We start from the raw sequence: 19,863 nt of genomic DNA, 5'->3' as shown, positions 1-19,863 counted from the left end.
TATAAACCCTTCAGTATTAGATGAAGATAAGTTACTAGACCCTTAGAAAAATCTTGAATGATCTGTCTTTAAGATATAAAGAGAACAGGAAAAAAGCAGGAACACAGCCCCCCACTACCACAAATTATGCAGTCGAGTTTCCCACACTTGGGGAAATCGCAGGGGTCAGCACATCCGGAGCGCAATGGATGAGCCTCACCCTGGGAAAACCACCTTCGTGATCATAGTGTCTCCCCTGCCAGGTAAGCAGGAAGCAAGGCTGAGCCCGGCACTACCTGCTGCTGTGCACACTACTGATAAGGTCTGGGTCACTCCTGAAACGACTCCAATTGGCCTTTATCTTAGCGATCCATGTAAATGGCTTTTCTACCTGTATCTTACTATTGGTAATAGATAATAAGCACGTCTTTCCAGGAAACGCGGTTCCAAACGCCCTGAGTCCCTTACCTACATACTCCACCTCCCGCGTTACGTCACGCGCAGCCCAGCAGGTCCGGGCCTGCAGCTGCGCCCCCTCCGGGCCGCTGCGAAAGGCCGCTTCCTCCAACTATCAGCCGGACCAGGATACTTTCCTGACCCACGTTGGCGAAACTGAAGGTCTGCGGATCTCCCTGTGTGGAGTCCCCTTGAGCGAAAGCGCTTTTTAGCGGCCAGCCGACTTCAGTTGGTATCCTTGCCTGGATCGCAACGCTCTATACCAGCCCCGCACCATTTCCTCCTGTTCCAAGACCAGGAGGAGCAGGGCATCAAATCGAGAATGTCCTGGCTACGGGACTCCAGTTCAGTGTTCACACTGCACAATTCGAGATAAGCTTCTGTTTCCGAATCTGCTCCTCAGTTTGTACGGAATGTGGAGGAACCGTCCAGTCAGATCTCCACTCAGCTCAGGCCCCAACCAGGCTTTGTCTCCTGCCCCTGGCCGTGCTCTGTTACCCCCACCCCCTCATCCCGCTTCTGAGAATGGACAGTGTCTTCAAGGAATAGATGGGGTCCATTCCTACCTTTCCCTCTGGATTTTTTCTTTCTCCTGATCTCTGTGAGTTTCTCTTTTTTGCTAAGTGATATGTGAAAAGCCTGTTGTGTTGCTGTTCTGTTCTCCCAACATTTTATGTTTTGAACCAGGATAAGTTTCTCTTAGCCTCCTGTCTACTTACTGCCAGAGAGGGGAGTCTGACCTCTCAGTTCACTGATTCTTCAGACTCAAGATACCATTTGACTCACTAGCCCCTCAACCACCTCATCTCCCTCCCTGCATGCTGCAGCACAGCACACTTCCTCCATCTGGTCTCAGATCCAACAGTCATCTCCTCTACTCCCATTTTCTCCAGCACTGCTGGAGGAAGTTGTCCTACTTCAAATTCATGCCAACTGCAACCACCACATCTTCACTGCTACTTGGCATTCCTTTTATACATATCTTTTAAATTCCCTCTACCCTGATGTTTCAAACCTCCACCTAAACCAGTGGCTCTCAGTGACCATGCCACCACTCCCAAAGGGCAGTTTTGAAATTTGTGGGGACATTTTTGTTTCCTTGTGCAGCCATGCCAAGCATTTACATATTAAAATATTTTATTATAACATTTCATTTTTATTTTTCCTTTTTATTACAGTTAGGACATTTGTGGGGGAAGTATATGTAGCTTCTATTTTCTAGGAACATCTTGAATATTCATATTTTCTATGAACATACTATGAATAGTAAAGGAAACATTACTATTCGCTATAAAAGGGGACCTTAGTTGACAGGATTGAGAACCACAACCCTAATCCAATCACACCCATATATCCTTTTTACAGGAGTGAGAATAATTTAGCTTCTCCTTTATTTCAAAAGTACAAAAGAATGTTCTTTCCCACCAGTGTTTCTCAAAGTGAAAGCCATTACCACCTGCATCAACATCATCTACTGAATCAATGTCTGGGTATGAGACCTGGGTGTGTGCACTTTTAACATGCTTTCCAGGTAATTCTTATGCTCTGAAGTTTGAGAAACACTGGAGCCAGCCTCTCTGTTGTGTCAGAGAAAGAGACATCACCTTTCTTCCTAAGTCTCTCATTCCACATATGCTCCCAATTCCATCCTCTCTGATCTCAGCGCTTTCCGCTCTCTCGCCTTTCAAACATACACAGGTGTCCTTTATCCAGAAGAGGATAGTCCCTCTACAGTACTATTCTCTTGCTTTCCTTTCTTAGATCTTAGGAATTAATTCATTGGTTTAACATCACATTTATGGAATAGCTCCTACATGTCAGACACTATTCTGTGCTTTTACACATATCATCGAATTCAATTCTCAACAATTCCTTTCTAGGTTGTGCAAACAAAAGAAGAGCAAGGAGTGTTTGCTCACCATCGAATTCTGCAAAGAGTAACCTGCTGCAGTCACTGAACAACAGTGCGCCCTTTGCTTCAGACAGAAGAGATTAAGGCAATAAAAGGATGAAGCACTCTGTGCTCCAGACCAAGGAAATTAAGACATTAAGAGGACGCTCTGTGCTTTGCACAAACAGACCCGTAGATAGTTAGATATATATAAGGAAGAATTTTAATAAACCCAGCTTCTTGCATCTTCCCATACAGAGAAAAGCACTAAAATCATTAACTTGTGATATCTGTTCTTTGTGACTAGCAGTAATCTTTTACCAAGATACATACCTGCCTGCATGTACTCCCCACCAAAAAAATCATCTATTAACTAGCCTCTCCCTCACCTCTTCAGAACAGTTTCTCAGAGCTACTGAGAGGCTATCTCCTGGGCTATAATCCTTAGTAAGACCCTGAAGCAAACTTAAGTCACAATGCTTACACTGTGCATTTTTCTTTCTCTTGGCAATTGGCACCATTACTGTTATTCCCCATTTCAGAGATGAAGAAAATGAGGCACAAAACAGTTACCTAATTTACCTAAAGCCACCCAGTTAGACAGCAGCAGAACTAGTGAGTCCATGCTCTTCACCTCTACACTCAGTGGCTTATAGACCCTTACAGACCCTTGACCAACATGGGTTTGAACTGCATGGGTTCACTTATACATGGATTTTTTTCAATTAATAAGTATTACAGTACTACAGGATCCGAGGGTGCGGATAGAGGAACCTCAGATTCAGAGGGCCAACTATAAATTATACACAGATTTCTGACTGTGTGGAGGGTTGGTGCCCCTAACCCCCACATTTTTCAAGGGTCAAAGCCTCCTTACAGTCAGGGCCTACTAACCTGTGGAGAAAATATCAGGTTAGAAAGATGAGGAGAGATCGCTTCCCGGCCTTTTGGCTAAGATCAATTGTAGAAAGAGTAGGAGAATTCATCTTCCAAGAGCAAAGCTGGAAAATCTTCTAAACCAATTAAAGTCTCTTTGGCATCAGGGAACCTAAGAGAACAAAGGATTAGGACCCTCTGAATGTGATGTGGTCAATGAAATAAAGTGTTCTCAAGCCCTGGGACTATGGGGAGTTCCCAAGATGTATTGATTGTTTAATTTGTAGACTGGTTTCTTCTTCAGCTTCAAACTGATCACCTTGGTCTTCTCCAATCCATTCATTAGAAATTATTAATGTGGCCAACACATATTATACTTGTTTTGCCATTTCCCCCTCCATCAAAAGCAGAAAATGACTGCACTTTTTCAAAGGTCACTAATGACTATTGACTATGAAAGTGCTCACCTCTGCTCTTTCTCCAGCTTTTTTCAGGGGGATTCCTTCTCCTCTCTTGTTCCCTAATTGGGGCAATTCTGCAAAGCCCCGTCCTTGACTGTTGTTATATTTCAGCTTGCATGCTCTTTCCTCAAAAATTGATCCCACCTTCCTGATACCAAATATGATGTGAATTCAACTATTCAACTAGGCCTGTTCTGTAGCTTGCCTCCAGATCTTCATCTCATACCTTTATGTCTCAGCCATAGCAGAGATCTATTAATGATACTCATATCCTGGGCTGCTGGCTAACTGAATACCGTCATCTCTCCAATATAAACAGCCAATAGTAGATTCCAGACCAGTGTGAGTGACTAGAAACTAAATACTGCTGGGAGTAGGAATGGCAGAGCATCTTCTAGACTTGACTTTCAATAGACCATAACCAAAAGAAAGCCTGTGCTGCCACAAACTATCATTTGCAAGAGTCAGAGGATGAGCTGCAAACTGGGAAAGCCATTCTGTGATCTCTTCACAGCCACAGCTGCACGATCTGGGCTTTTACTACATAAACTCCTCAGTAATCACCATATCTTGCCTATACTTTCCCCTCCATCCCCGTTTATTTCTCACTTCCCAAAATACCTGTTCTTGGATTTACTTGTCCTCCAAATAGCACAGCCCCTTTAAAACAGTAGCACAAGGACTTCCCTGGTGGCGCAGTGGTTAAGAACCTGCCTGCCAGTGCGGGGGACACGGGTTCAATCCCTGGTCTAGGAAGATCCCTTATGCCACGGAGCAACTAAGTCCACGCACTGCAACTACTGAGCCTACGTGCCACAACTACTGAGCCTACGCACCTAGAGCCCATGTTCCTCAACAAGAGAAGCCTCCGCAGTGAGAAGCCTGCACACTACAACGAAGAGTAGCCCCTGCTCGCTGCAACTAGAGAAAGCCCGTGAGCAGCAACGAAGATCCAATACAGCCAATAAATAAATAAATAATAATAAAAATAAAATAGTAGCACATTTGATTTTTAAAGTAGGGACATCATCCTAAAAGTAAAGGCTTTTAACTCATACAGCCTTTCATTTACATAATTACATTACAGGCTCCCAGTTGATGCATAGTTCCCCCCAAACTCGAATTTAAAAGACAGGAAAACAGGGGATTTCCTTCTGCCTTCCAATTCAGGGGACGCGGGTTCAATGCCTGGTCTGAGAACTAAGATCCCACATGCCACAGGGCAACTAAGCCCGGGCGCTGCAACTACTGAGTCCACATGCTCTAGAGCCCAAGTGAACGAAGATCCCACATGCCACAACTAAGACCCGACGCAGCCAAATAAATATATAAATATTAAAAAAAAAAAAAAACTAAAGTGACTTCCCTGGTGGCACGTGGTAACTCCACGCACCCAATGCAGGAGGCCCAGGTTCATTCCCTGGTCAGGGAACTAGATCTCAAATGCATGCTGCAACTAAGAATTCTCATGCCGCAACTAAGGAGCTTGCCTGCCTCATCTAAGACCCAGTGCAATCAAATAAATAAATATTTAAAAACAATTAAAAAAATAAAAGACAGGAAAACAAAAGAGTCAAACAAAAAAATATGTTTTGGGAAAGAAGTTCTGATTTTAAAAGTAACCATTCAGCCTTTGGGAAAACTGAAGAGTACAAAGGAAAAACAAATCACTGCAAATTCTACACATTATGGTGTTAAATCTTGCCCCCTATTCCTCATAGTTTGTTCATTTACTGCCAATTCTCCCCCCCCCTTTTTTTAATTTTATTGAAGTATAGTTGATTTATAGTGTGGTGTTAAATCTTGAAGGCTTTAAAATTAAGTCTAGACACAAACATATGTTTTTAACTTTAAAGAAAAAAATGAGACCAGGCTACCCATCCTGCCCTATAATCACAGTATTCATTCACTCAACATCCTCTTATTGAGCCCTCATTTACCACATTCAAGGCATTTTCTCTGGAGTTAGGAAATCCAACAATGGACACAGGAACAAGAAAGATAGGGGAAAAAAAGAAAGAAAGAAAGGAAGAAACCCCTATTCTTTATTCTGGGAAATTGCCAGTTAAAAATACAAGGTGAAGGTGATAAGTAAACACACCAGACACCAAAGGAAAACTCACAATAAAAGTTAGGTTAACCTAAGTAAGATGTTGGAAAACAAAGATTCAAATCACATAAGTCAACCAACAACTGTTTTCTTTTAACACAAATTAACTGAAGAAATTGCAAACAAATGCAGTCCCCCCAACACCACAAATTATGCAACTGAGCCAGCACACCTGGGATATAATGCATAAACCTTGCCCATGCAGAACCACCTTCTTGAAAGTGATATTTCCCCTGCCAGGTAAGTATGAACCACTGCAATTGTCAGCTTCCAGACCCTTCTGTGCACAAGATTTTTTTATACATGGTTACTACAAAAGCCAGTACCGACAAGACCCACTTCTGTATCATTAGATATTCTAAGAAACAGAAGCCTCCATATTGCCTCTAATTTTCTCCCATCTCCAAAATACTGGCATCCCTTGAAGATCTGAGGTCTGTATTGCCATTTATTATTTGCATATTCATAACCTCTGCCCATGTGACATCACTTCCCCCTTCCCTTTTTATTCGCCCTATGTCTAGCTTGTTTAGGAAGAGAAACTAAATTTTTTGTCTGGGACAAACAGGCTAAAGCAGCTCTAAATAAAACCCTGGAGATTTTCACTTATTAAGGAAACTTAAGAGTCTGAGGTTCTTAAGCAACCAAAGACATACAGCTTCCCACACTTCTGTGTTCAATATCCATTTCACCTGTCCACAAACAAGTCCCTAGTGTCTAGGCTAAATCTCATTTTTCAAGGAAACAACAAAACAGCGAAAAAAATCCAAAAAAGAAAAAGTTGGAGGACTCACGCTTCCCGATTTCAAAACTTACTACAAAGCAACAATAATAAAGACACTGTGGTACTGGCATAAAGACAGACATAAAGACCAATGGGACAGATTGGGGAATTCAGAAAATAAACCCTCATACTGACCATCAATTGGTTTTCAACAAGGGTGCCAAATAATTCAACAGAGGAAAGAACAGTCTTCTCAACAGTGTTGCTTGGACAACTGAATGGGACTCCACCTCACACTTTATGGAGAAATTAACTCAAAATGGGCCAACGGTCTAAGTGTTACGAGTCAACTATATAACACATAGAAAGAAACACAGGCATAAGTCTTCATGACTTCAGGTTAGGGAATGGTTTCTTACATATGACATCAAAAACACAAGTGACAAAAGAAAAACCAGATAAATGTCACTTAAAATTTAAAACCTTTGTGCTTCAAATGACACTATCAAAAAAGTGAAGACAACCCACGAATGGGAGAAAATGATTGTAAATCATGTATCTAATAAGAAATTTGTACCTAGAATATATAAAGAATGACTACAACTGAATAAAAAGACAAATAACCAAAAGGATATTTTTATTTATTTTTGTTGTGTGTGTGGTTTTTTTGGTAAGTGTACAGAATCTTTTCATTTTTACATATAAATATATCTATTCATGTCTAGATTCTTTTCCCATACAGGTAATTACAGCATGTTGAGTTGACCTCCCTTTTATACCTTTGGTCCTTGCTGATTATCTTTTTTTTTCTTTTTTTTTCAATTTATTTTTTGGCTGCGTTGGGTCTTTGTTGCTGCATGTGGGCTTTCTCTAGTTGCAATGAGCGCGGGCTACTCTTTGTTGCAGTGCTTGGGCTTCTCACTGCGGTGGCTTCTCTTGTTGCAGAGCACAGACTCTAGGGTGCGTGGGCTTCAGTAGCTGTGGCTTGAGGGCTCAACAGTTGTGGCTCTCGGGCTCTAGAGTGCAAGCTCAGTAGTTGTGGTGCACGGGCTTAGTTGCTCTGCAGCATGTGGGCTCTTCCCAGACCAGGAACTGAATCCATATCCTCTGCATTAGCAGGCAGATTCTTAACCACTGTTCCACCAGGGAAGTCCCTGATTACCTATTTTATATGTAATAGTATCTATTTGTTAACCTCAATTTCCTTTTATTAAAAAAATATTTATTTATTTAGGCTGCAGCAAGTCTTAGTTGTGGCACGTGGGATCTTTAGTTGTGGCATGAGGACCTCTTAGTTGTGGCATGCGAACTCTAGTTGCAGCATACATGTGGGATCTAGTTCCCTGACCAAGGATTGAACCCAGGTCCCCTGAATGGGGAGCGTGGAGTAGTACCTACCTGACAATCAGGGAAGTCCTCCCAATATGATATTTTCTTTTTTTTTTTTTCTTTTTTTGGCACACGGGCTTAGTTGCTCCGCGGCATGTGGGATCTTCCTGGAGCTGGGATCGAACCCGTGACCTCTGCATTGGCAGGCGGATTCTTAACCACTGCGCCACCTAGGAAGCCCCCAATATGATATTTTAAAATGGGCAAAAGAAAAAAATAAAAAAATAAAAAAAAAATAAAATGGGCAAAAGATTTGAGATTTTTTTTCAAAGAAGGTATGCAAATAGCCAATAAGCACATGAAAAAATGCTTAATATCATGTCATCAGAGAAATACAAATCAAAACCAACATGAGACACTACTTCATGTGGAGGCCTACACTGAGGGCACAGGACAAAAATATCTCTGGAATTAACTAACCTCCAAAGCAACTGTTGCCATGGGCCCTCCTGATCTAGACCAGACAGCCCCTGACTCAATATTAGGTAAAATAACATCCTGACCAATCACCTAATGCCATACTTCCAACAGGAATTTTCTTTTGTCTTGATGATATAAAAACTGGCTACTAGCCCACAAAAGGGGTCGGCTCTCTCTGGTCTATCAGGAGGTCAGCCTCCTGTATTTGCAGCACCCTCACTAACTCTGCCCTTTGCTCTCAATAAATTCACTCTCTTCTGAAATTCTTAGTGTCTGGAAATTCTTTTCCAACCTGTGTTTGGACCATGACATTTCACACCCACTAAGATGGCTAGATTTTAAAATGACAGAGAATAACAAGTGTTTGGTGACAATGTGGAAAAACTGAAACCCTCATACATTACTGGTAGGAGTGTAAACTGGTACAACCACCACGGAAAACAGCCTGGCAGTTCCTCAAAAAGTTAAACTTAGAATTACTATACCCCAAGAGATATGAAAAACATATGTCCACACAAAAACTTGTATATGAATGTTCAGAGCAGCATTATTCATAATAGCCAAAAGGCTGGAAATAATCCAAATGTCCATCAATCAATGAATGGATAAAACAAAGGTGGTATATCTATAGAATGAAATATTACTCACATTTGACCATAAAAAAGAATGAAGTTCTGATATATGTTACAACATGGATGAACCTAAAACACATTATGTTAAACAAAAGATAGTAGTAGTTGCAAAAGACCACATGTTACATGGTTCTATTTATATGAAACAGGCAAATTTATAGAGACAGAAAGCTGATTAGTGGGTTGGAGGAGATAGTGGAGCAGAATTTGGGAGGTGACTGCTAAAGGGTATGGGTTTCTTTTAGGGTGATGAAAATGTTCTAAAATTTATTGTAGTAATGAATGACTGCAAAACTCTGTGAACATACTAAAAAACACTGAATTGTATACTTAAAGTGAGTGGATTTATGATACATGAATTATAACTCAAGTTGTTACAAAAAAAAAGAAGGGAGGGAGGGAGAAAAAGAAAAAAAAGGAAAGAAAGGAAGGAAGGAAGGAAGGAAATAAATACAGCTTTGGAAAAGCAAATTCTCAGGGAAAGCATGCATGCAGTTCCCTGCACAGAAATCATACTGCTCCCCACAGCTGAAGATCTAGTAATGAGAACTAGCAGAGCCTTACCTTTAATCTGCTAGAGGAGGAGGGTCATCTCCCAGTCCCTCACTTCTCGTGGTCTTCATCCCTCTACTCACACTCTAGTGGTGCTTTGCCCCCAAAGTGCCAACTGGTTTTTCTCCACTTCAGCTAAAGGAATCTAACTCAATAAAACATAGCATAGCAACTGCATTCCAGAAACTTACACGTTGAGGAATAAGAGAGAGCGTTCAGGTCCTACAAAAGTAGGATGCCTTTATTCTCACATTGTCCTACTCCAATGATGACACTGCCCACAGGTCCCCAAAGAGCTGGCCCATGCAGGGAAATGGAGTGTGTGGAAAACCAAAGGACTGATTATAGGGAGGAGAGGCTCGTTTCCATTCATATATGTATACCATAATCTATCCTTCCCAATGAGTGCTTCCGGCTTTTCAGGTTGTCTTTTGCTCCCAAGATTTTGGATATTCTCTACAGGAAGCCGCAGAATATTTAGTCTTTTTGCTTTTAATGGTAATACCTCAGGTTTATAAACTCATAAGATTGGGTTCCAGGCAATCTCTGGCTCTTTCTAAAAAATCTAACTACCTTTTAAATGAGTGAATTGTATGGTATTGTATGGTATGTGAATTATACCTCAATAAAGCTGTTCCCCCCCAAATAAATTTAGATAGATAGATAGACAGACAGATAGATATCTACTTTTAAGAGACAAAGGTAACCAAAACTGAAGATGCCCACATCTTTCTATTACAGTCTCCTGTGCCATATAATGTTCTCCCCACTCCCATCCCCAAATGGTGCCCTAATTGTGACAAGAACTATGGGTGTCTACATTCCCCTCCTGTGACACGAAGCTTTGTACATGGTAAGTACCCCATGTATGTTGGCTGAGTTGAATGAACTGGGTATCAAACTCAGGAGCACTGGGGTTCATATTATCTTTTTGAATTAATGTTTTCATTGTCTTTGGATTTATACCCAGGAGTGAAATTGCTGGATCATGTGGTAGTTCTATTTTTAATTTTTTAAGGACCCTCCATACTGTTTTCCACAGTGGCTGCACCAATTTACATTCCAACCAACAGTGTACAAGGGTTCCCTTTTCTCCACATCCTCGCCAACATTTGTTATTTGTGGTCTTTTTAATGATGGCCATTCTGACATATGAAAATCACTGTGGTTTTGATTTGCATGTCTCTGAAGATTAGCAATGTTGAGCATCTTTTCACATGCCTGTTGGCCATCTGTATATCTTCTTTGGAAAAATATCTATTCAGGTCTTCTGCCCATTTTTAAACTGGGTTGTTTTTTTCGATATTGAGTTGCATGAGCTGTTTGTATATTTTGGATATTAACCTCTTATCAGTCATATCATTTGTAAATATTTTCTCCTATTCACTGGGTTGTCTGTTTGTTTTGTCGATGGTTTCCTTTGCTGTGTAAAAGTTTGTAAGCTTAGGACTTCCTAGGTGGCGCAGTGGTAAAGAATCCGCCTGCCAATGCAGGGGACACGGGTTTGAGCCCTGCCCTGGGAAGATTCCACATGCCACAGGGCAACTAAGCCCATGTGCCACAATTATTGAGCCTGTGCTCTAGAGTCCATGAGCCACAACTACTGAGCCCATGTGCCGCAACTACTGAGCCCATGTGCCGCAACTACTGAAGCTCACGCGCCTAGGGCCTGTGCTCCACAACAAGAGAAGCCACTACAATGAGGAGCCTGTGCACCACAATGAAGAGCAGCCCCTGCTTTCAGCAACTACAGAAAGCCCACGTGCAGCAACAAAGACCCAATGCAGCCAATAAAAAAAAAAAAAATTTGTAAGCTAAGTCCCATTTGTTTATTTTTGCTTCTGTTTGTTTTGCCTGAGGAGACAGGTCTTAAAAAACATCACTACAACTTTTTAAAAAGATATTTATTTTTATTTGGTTGCACTGGGTCTTAGTTGCAGCAGGCAGGCTCCTTAGTTGTGGCATGCATGTGGGATCGAGTTCGATGACCAGGAATGGAACCCGGGCCCCCTGCGTTGGGAGCGTGGAGTCTTAACCACTGCGCCACCAGGGAAGTCCCTCACCATGATTTATGTCAAAGAGTGTTCTGCCAACGTTCTTTTCTAGGAGCTTTACGGTTTCAGGTCTGAAATGACAATTTTGAATGGATCAGCCTTAGGTTCTGATATGATTGTTTTCATTTTTTTTACTTTATTCTTTTATTATTATTTTTTTTAATTTTTATTGCTTTGTTTGATATGGTTGTTTTTAAAAGGGGGAATTAGGGACTTCCCTAGTGGAGCAGTGATTAAGAACCCACCTGCCAATGCAGGGGACAAAGGTTCGATCCCTGGTCCAGGAAGATCCCATATGCCACGGAGCAATTAAGCCTGTGTGCCACAACTACTGAAGCCCACACACCTAGAGCCCATGCTCCACAACATGAGAAGCCCCCACAATGAAAAGCTCATGCACCACAAAAGTAGCCCCCCTCACCACAACTACAGAAAGTCCTCGCGCAGCAACAAAGACACAACGCAGCCAATAAATTAAATAAATTAAAAAAATTAAAATAAAAGGGGTGATTATAAAAGCACACACATTGAGTTGTTTCCACACTCTAGCAAAGTGAAACGTCTATTCCCAGTAGTACAAGGGATTACTACTAAAAAAAGAAAAAGTCTCTACAGACTGCAGCCTCTCTATTGTGTGCACGTGTGTGTGAAGTTTTTTACATTAGGCCATGGGCCAACACCTGCCTCAGTCGCTGGAGCCTAAAGTCACTTCTCTATCACTGCTTATTGATTGTAAACAGGGTGAAAAGCAGCCACCGGAACTACTAAGACAGCAGTATAACACTGATAAAAGCACTTGGGAGTTGTACCAGAGGCTGGCCTGGTTTCTGTCAGTCAGTTTTAGGACACAGTAACATCTGTGTGTGACCTTGAGAGCAGTCTAGACTGTGCCTCACTTTTTCTCTGCCTGGCATCATTCAGACCTACTTCACCCACTAGATTGCAGGCCCCTAGAGCAGGGTTTTTCTTGTTTCTTTTAAAGTTGTTGAAATTTGGGAATTCCCTGGCTGTCCAGTGGTTAAGACTCTGTGCTTCCACTGCAGGGGGCCTGGGTTCGATCCCTGGCTGGAGAACTAAGATCCCACAAGCCATGCGATATGGCCAAAAAAAAAAAACAAAGTTGAAATAACACAACATATAACTACTGCGTATATTATTTTACCCATTAACTTCATACTTGCTCACTAACAACTTACAGGAAGTATAATTTTAAATTTCTGCACGATGGTCCATCTTATGACTGGATCATAATTCATATAATCATTCCTCTTACTGCTGGACATTTAGGTTGGTTCACTTTTGACTACTGTAAATAATTCTGGGTTCTGGGTAGAGATGGTATATGGAACATCTATAAATTCCACTCCCTTCCAAAACCCCACGAAAACTGCAGAAAAGCAATTTTCAAAAGGCAACAACTTTCAAGGATGGAGAGGGCAGAAGGGACAGCAGCAACATATTTTTGAAAGTTATAAATAAGAAAGACTCAACTAGATCAGGGACCCCCCAAATGTTAAGCCAGTTCTGGGGAAAGCTGAAAACTAACCCAACTGACAGAGCAGAATACTCAAACAACTCCAGATTTAACAGTACCAGAACCTCTAGAACCAGGTGAAATGAGAGAATACTAAGAAACCAGGCTGATGGGAAAGCTATTTCAGAAGAGATGTCCAAACCCCTCTCTCCCTATGCTGCTGAATAATTGGCCCACCCCGGCACTATCTTGAGTGGTGAGAAAGACAGGAAGAAGGTACAACTGAGGTCCTCTGGAGAGGACTCGAAGCTCAGGTAAAAGTTTAAACAGTTACCAAAAAGAAGATGTACATATGCATTCCAAAGGCTGAATGCTGAGACCTCCTCCTTCTCATCCTTTATTTGATTTCCAGAACACTCGCAACCAAGCCTTTACCTTCCAGGACTGAAAGTTTCCTCTGAGGAATGTGAACACCCTAGAACAAAGTCCCAAAGATGTCGACATGGGCTTTCTCTACAAGGGTGTAGGGAGATTACTCTGCAGGGAAGCAGAAAGACCATACAACCTCACCTTGGCCCTCAGAGCTTCCAACCAGCTCCCTACCTGTTAACGTGAGGAGACAATCATAATAGCAGCTCAATCAGGAGACAGACTATACAAAAGGAAGAAAACTAAAAAAGAAAATAAAAAACAATCATTAAAATCTTCAGAGATATAAGAAGACTTTGCATCTGGAAAATAAGTACAAGAAGCTATACAAAGCAGAAACAAAGAACAACAACAAAAAAGAGGTCTTAAGGATATGATTTTAGAAATAAAAAACTGAATACATGGGTTCAGCAAAAAAGATGAATAGATGGATAACAGATTTTTTCCGTAATTAGAGGACCATTGTAGGAGTTCTAATACCCAAATATGGAGAGTTCTAGAAAAATTAAAAACCAAGGGGAGGAAATCACCAATGAAATAATTAAAAACAATTTCCCAGGGGACTTCCCTGGTGGCGCAGTTGATAAGACTCTGTGTTCCCAATGCAGGGGGCCCTGGTTTGATCCCTGGTCAGGGAACTAGATCCCACATGCATACTGCGACTAAGAGTTTGCATGCCACAACTAAGGAGGCTGCCTGCCGCAACTAAGACCTGGTGCAACCAAATAAATAAATATCTTTTAAAAAAAGACAATTTCCCAACATGGAAGGCTTTCTGGTTGAAAGGGCCCTCATCAAGTGCCCCATACGATGAGTGGCTATAAGATACACTAAAGCCCATCATTAGGAAATTATGAAAAATACAAATAAAGAGATAATTCTTCAACTTTTCTGAGAATGAAAAGATCAGTCACGTATGTCACATGAACAGTATAAGGCCCAGAAAGTCTTCTCAATAGCTTCTAGAGGCTATAAGTCAAAAAAGTGATGCCTTTGAAATCATGAAAAAAATTTAACTCCAACCTAGAATTTGATACCCATTTAAACTATTACACCTATCCAGCAGTCTGAAAGAACAATGGGTTTAGGTAGAAGAAAAACAGAAGTAGACAGATCTCCAGAAGAAAAAAAAAAACTACATTTAAACTAATAAGACTACCTGATATGACTGACCCTGTGGAAAACCAGAGGCTGTGGGAAGAATTAGAGATAGGTAAAAGAAAAGTAACCAAGTGAAAAAAGGTAAAATTAAACAGAGGAGGAGAATTCCCTGGTGGTCCAGTGGTTAGGATTCTGCGCTTCCACTGCAGGGGGCATGGATTCAACCCCTGGTAGGGTAACTAAGAACTAAGATCCCACATGCTGCACTGAGACACCAAAATAACAACAACAACAAGGAAAAACAAACAGAAAACCAGAAGGGCGAAAAAACTAACCAGAGGAAAAATAAAATTAAAGGAAACAATGACATTCAATGACAATGCTCTGCTGTGAATAATGTTTGCCTAAGCGTAATATAAACACCGAATACTGATTTAACCAAGTGATTTAACCAAATGATTTTTAAACTATATTAGGAAAAATAGAGAAGAAATGGTGGTGCAACAGAGCTAACTCTTCACTTATCATTAGCAAAAATAGACAATGTCAAAAATGGATGCATTAAAGGATAATATTTTTCTGCACATTGGTTTAGAAACACAGAAGTTCATAAATGTCAGAAGAATCACATTTTAGCTGTTCTTAGAGTAGAAAGTGTCTCCCTCTGAAGGGGACCTGGAGAATAGGAGGAAGTAGGTAAAGAACTTAGTTTAGAAATCTAAAAGAACTATTTGATTTTCTAAATGAAGTGTATGTGTTTTTTTGATAAAAATTTAAAAACCATATTGCAAAGTATCTGTACTTTGTGTCTCTCAGGTTCAGTTTTAAACAAAGGCCTCAGAACACTTATGTGACTGTTTTTAATTATCAGATGAGTACTTAAGCTTAGAAGCCAATTGAGGGATTATATTTTTATATATCACACCCCTGGAGACTGTAAATCCTGTCAGATTGCTAAGAATCAGGAAGTGACTAAGTACAGATGGACAAGAATTTGTTCTAGGAGAGCAGCAGCAGGAACTGCTTCTACAAGACAGGTAAGCATGAGAGTGAAGGTCACTAGAAATCCTCAGAATAGCTGGAATAGATCTGGAAACTAGGAAGAACCAGAACATACCATATCCTGAAACTGAAACAATGAATCAGCAGCACATACAGGAACAGCAGTTGTCTGCAGATACATTCTAGTTTCCAGCAATATGTTCTCAAAGACACTGGTAGGGGGCTTTTAGAGATACCCAGATCCAATCCAGACGTAGCATTCATTACATAATAAAGAAAAGACAAATTCGTTCAATTTAACTATCTGAAGTAGAAAGGGTCAACAGAAGATGGGTCCTCCTGAAGTGGTTCAAAAGTCCCTAACTGAACTACTGCAGAGAAAAGCTGCTACTTAAAAGGATCATACCGTGGTTACTTCAACGCCCTCAAGAAGCCAAATTTCAAACATAATTAAGAGAACAAGCCAGTCATAAATACACCTTAAATCTCGCTTTTTCACCAGAAATAAAGCAAGTAAGATTAACATCCAACTCACTGGCAATAACTGAGCTCTCTTGCTTTAATGAGAAAGCAGAGTGAAAATTCCACATCCCTTTGACAGATGGGCAAAAAACGCAAAATAGGACTGAGTATGAACTCACACTCCCCAGCCAAACAACTCACATCAGTCTAAACGCCAGGGAAACGCAGTTACACCGGAAAAGTAAGACCACCCCCGAATCACCACCACCTTACCAAATAAAAAACAGCCACTTTCACAACCAAGACCTACTAATACTACCACCCCTCTGAAACACGTCACTGTTAAGTTAGTTTCTTTCATTAAACCATTTTAATCAGGGGAAAGCGCGAACGCAGTCCCCCACTACCACAAATTATGCAGTCGAGTTTCCCACATTTGGGGAAATCGCAGGGGTCAGCACATCCGGAGTGCAATGGATAAGCCTCGCCCTGGGAAAACCACCTTCGTGATCATGGTATCTCCCCTGCCAGGTAAGTATGCCTTGCTCCGCCTGCCTCGCACCTCACCCTCACATTCCATACACTTCGCACTTACGGCCACTCTCCTCACGCAAGCTCTAGACCGTCACTTACGAAGAAAGCCTTCTCCAGACTATAAAAGCCTGGCAACAACATCTTCTATATCGGGACATTTGCAGAACCATAACAAATCTATGTACAATGTGAACAAGCCCAGCAGACACTGCGCCTATTTACATACTCCAACCACTTTCAGTGACGTCAACCCTCAGCGCCAGACACAGCTGCCCCGGGCTCTGGGGATGCCCGCGTCTCAACCCCCCGAACCTGTGAACGCTACCTCCCTTCGTGACAGAACAGATTTGAGGGATGTGATTAAGCTTTGAGACGGGGGCGGGTAGTCCGAACGAGCCAGGTACGCCTAACGTAACCAAAGGCCCTCGAGAAGAGGAGGCAGACTGCTTCAACTGCGGGCTTTGAAAGCGGAGGGACGGACCACAGCGAGGAACGTGTAGGGAGAGGGAGAAGCCAGGAACGGACTCAACCCTGGGAGACAGGAAGCCCCGCATCAGCTCCCGATGTCCGGAACGGTTAAGAACCGTGTTCCTTTCAAATCATTAAAGCTGGTAGTTAAATCCGCTACAACAACAAATAACTAATGTTGTGAGGAAAAAGTAAGATTAGACACATTACACCGGCTGTCGAGCAAGTACAAGCTCCACGACCAGCCAAAAAAAAAAAAACACCCACCAACAAAAAGGTCTTCACAGGCGTTTCACGACCCTTAAAACCGAGTATCCTCACACCCCAACACAAAAAAAGGAAAAATTAACGAAACACCACAGCCTTATTTTCAACAAACCACACCAGGGGAAAGCGCGAACGCAGTCCCCCACTACCACAAATTATGCAGTCGAGTTTCCCACATTTGGGGAAATCGCAGGGGTCAGCACACCCGGAGTGCAATGGATGAGCCTCGCCCTGGGAAAACCACCTTCGTGATCATGGTATCTCCCCTGCCAGGTAAGTATGAGCTGTAACCGCCGCCTGGCACCTCACCAACAGATTCAAGTCACTCTACAGATAGGATCACTTTTCGCACGCATTTTACAAATTCCTCTACTTCTGAAATAGAATCTGCAAACTATAATTAGCATGCATCAATATTTTGTACATCTAGATATGGCCAAATCTTAGGAAATATAATGCCTAGTGTGAGCATTACCGGCAGTCACTGCGCTTATCTACATGTTCCACACCCCTTTTGCTGATCTCATTTAGCACGTCCTTTTCCTGGTATAGTTAATGGAATAAAGCTTAAGAGCTAAGACGCTCTACGGATATAAAGATAACAAATTCGTTCCTTCCTTCAAGCGCTTGGAGATAATGACGTCTCTGTGATTTTGGCGCAGTTTAGCAAGCCGATATCCACGTAACGGAAAGAGCAAGTCTGAAAAGATGAAATTTGGCAAAAGTATATTTGAAAATTCAGTCCACATAGTGCTAAAAATTGGTTGTCAGTTCAAATCTTCAAGCACAAATACAAAGTATGCTCTCTTTCAAATATGTGGCAAATGATCACCCTTACTTCCAAGAGCAGTCACACCACTAGTCACTAGTCACTAGAATTAGTCACAACACTAATTCTAATTTTGAACCGAGTAAGAGGAAAGCTCACAAAAGGCCCCCTCCTACAACAGATATTAGGATAAGTCATAGGGGTCTGTTCAGCTGGAGTGTGAGGACCCTCACCATTGGAAATCACTTTTGTGATCAAGAGTGTCTCCTCTCCTAAAGCAAGACTAAGTTGCGTTTCAACTTATCCTTAAACCCTGTCGTGCTCAACACTACAAGCACAGGGTCATCCGTTTGCTTTTTCACAGGTGTCTGAAATCCAGAACAAGACTAATGGAGAATCAATCCATCCTACAAGTAACTCCCAAGCCCTCCTAAACTGTAGCAGACACTTTGAAAAGAGCAAATCCTGTCTCAGGCAGTGGTTAACACATCACATATTCCACGTCCACATAATCAATATTATTAGTCTTCTCAATCCTCTCCTTCCTGCCTCAGTGTATATTAGAATTGGAGTTTCCAAGTGTAACTGTTCTTCAGTTGTTTCTCCAAGACAATACTAGAACCACCCTACTTCCCAAGTCTTTTTTTTTTTTTTTTTTTTTTTATTATTATTATTTTATTTTATTTTTTTGGGGGGTACACCAGGTTCAATCAACTGTTTTTATACACATATCCCCATATTCCCTCCCTTCCTTGACGCCCCCCCCCGATTCCCCCCCACCCTCCCTGCCCCAGTCCTCTAAGGCATCTTCCATCCTCGAGTTGGACTCCCTTTGTTATACAACAACTTCCCACTGACTATTTTACAGTTGGTAGTATATATATGTCTGTACTACTCTCCCGCTTCTTCTCAGTTTCCCCTTCATCTCATTCCCAAGTCTTTTTATCTTACAGAAGGACTCTTCTGGTATTCTCTCCTCGACCAAAGTAAATCAGTCAGAGTTTTATATAAACACACACACACACGTATACATATATTTATATGTTTATAAACATATATATATATTTATGTTTTTAAAATATATTTTAAAAACATATAAATATATTTTTTTATTTTTTATTTTTTTTGGCTGTGCCTTGCAGCCTATGGAATCTAAGTTCCTCCACTAGGGATGGAACCCGCGCCCACGGCAGTGAAAGCACCAAGTCCCAACCCACTGGACCACAGGGAATTCTCAAGTTTTATATCTTTAAAACACGAAGAAATAATGCTATTTGTAAAAATCTTATTAAAGATTAACAAGCAATAATTGAGAACACAGAGGTATCTGAGATGGAGATAGAAAAAAATGCTGGGGTGGAAGAGGGAGGTCATGATGTGAACTGCAGCTATTCCTGAAGTCTGACCTTTTGATGCAGTTTGATTTTTATAAACTCTCTCCCCCCAAAGAAATAAGTATTATGTAATATATACACTCATATACATATATATACATAGACATAAACATACATGCATATGTAATCTAGAAACAAAATATCTGCATTATGTTTTGTGAAATAAAAGTGAGCTATGTTGAAACCTGGTTGGGAACCATACATGTAAGGGAAAAAACTGGTATCTATGAACTAGACTACTGTTATCACCAAACAACTCTTAAATTCAAAATGCCCTTTTCATAAGATTTGTGACTAGTACTGCTTTCTTTTTATTTATTTATATAGTTGATTTACAATAGTGTGTTAATTGTGGGTGTACAGCAAAGTGATTCATGTATATATACACACACACGTTTTTTTCAGATTCTTTTCCACTA

The 19,863-nt window shown here is 41.2% G+C and overlaps 3 non-coding genes across 3 annotated transcripts; all 3 read right to left on the bottom strand.

Annotated features, from left to right (window-relative positions):
• Nucleotides 1-86: 86 nt before the first annotated feature.
• Nucleotides 87-250, bottom strand: LOC130841082 (U1 spliceosomal RNA). Its single transcript, XR_009050125.1, has one exon. It is a non-coding gene; the product is annotated as a U1 spliceosomal RNA (small nuclear RNA).
• A 16,137-nt stretch (nucleotides 251-16,387) lies between these two features.
• Nucleotides 16,388-16,551, bottom strand: LOC130841166 (U1 spliceosomal RNA). Its single transcript, XR_009050201.1, has one exon. It is a non-coding gene; the product is annotated as a U1 spliceosomal RNA (small nuclear RNA).
• An 847-nt stretch (nucleotides 16,552-17,398) lies between these two features.
• LOC130841154 (U1 spliceosomal RNA) lies at nucleotides 17,399-17,562 on the bottom strand. Its single transcript, XR_009050190.1, has one exon. It is a non-coding gene; the product is annotated as a U1 spliceosomal RNA (small nuclear RNA).
• Between the last annotated feature and the right edge of the window lie 2,301 nt (nucleotides 17,563-19,863).

This window comes from Hippopotamus amphibius, chromosome 17 (genome assembly GCF_030028045.1).
Source record: "Hippopotamus amphibius kiboko isolate mHipAmp2 chromosome 17, mHipAmp2.hap2, whole genome shotgun sequence".
NCBI lineage: Eukaryota > Metazoa > Chordata > Mammalia > Artiodactyla > Hippopotamidae > Hippopotamus > Hippopotamus amphibius.
This window is presented reverse-complemented; position numbering and strand designations above follow the sequence as displayed.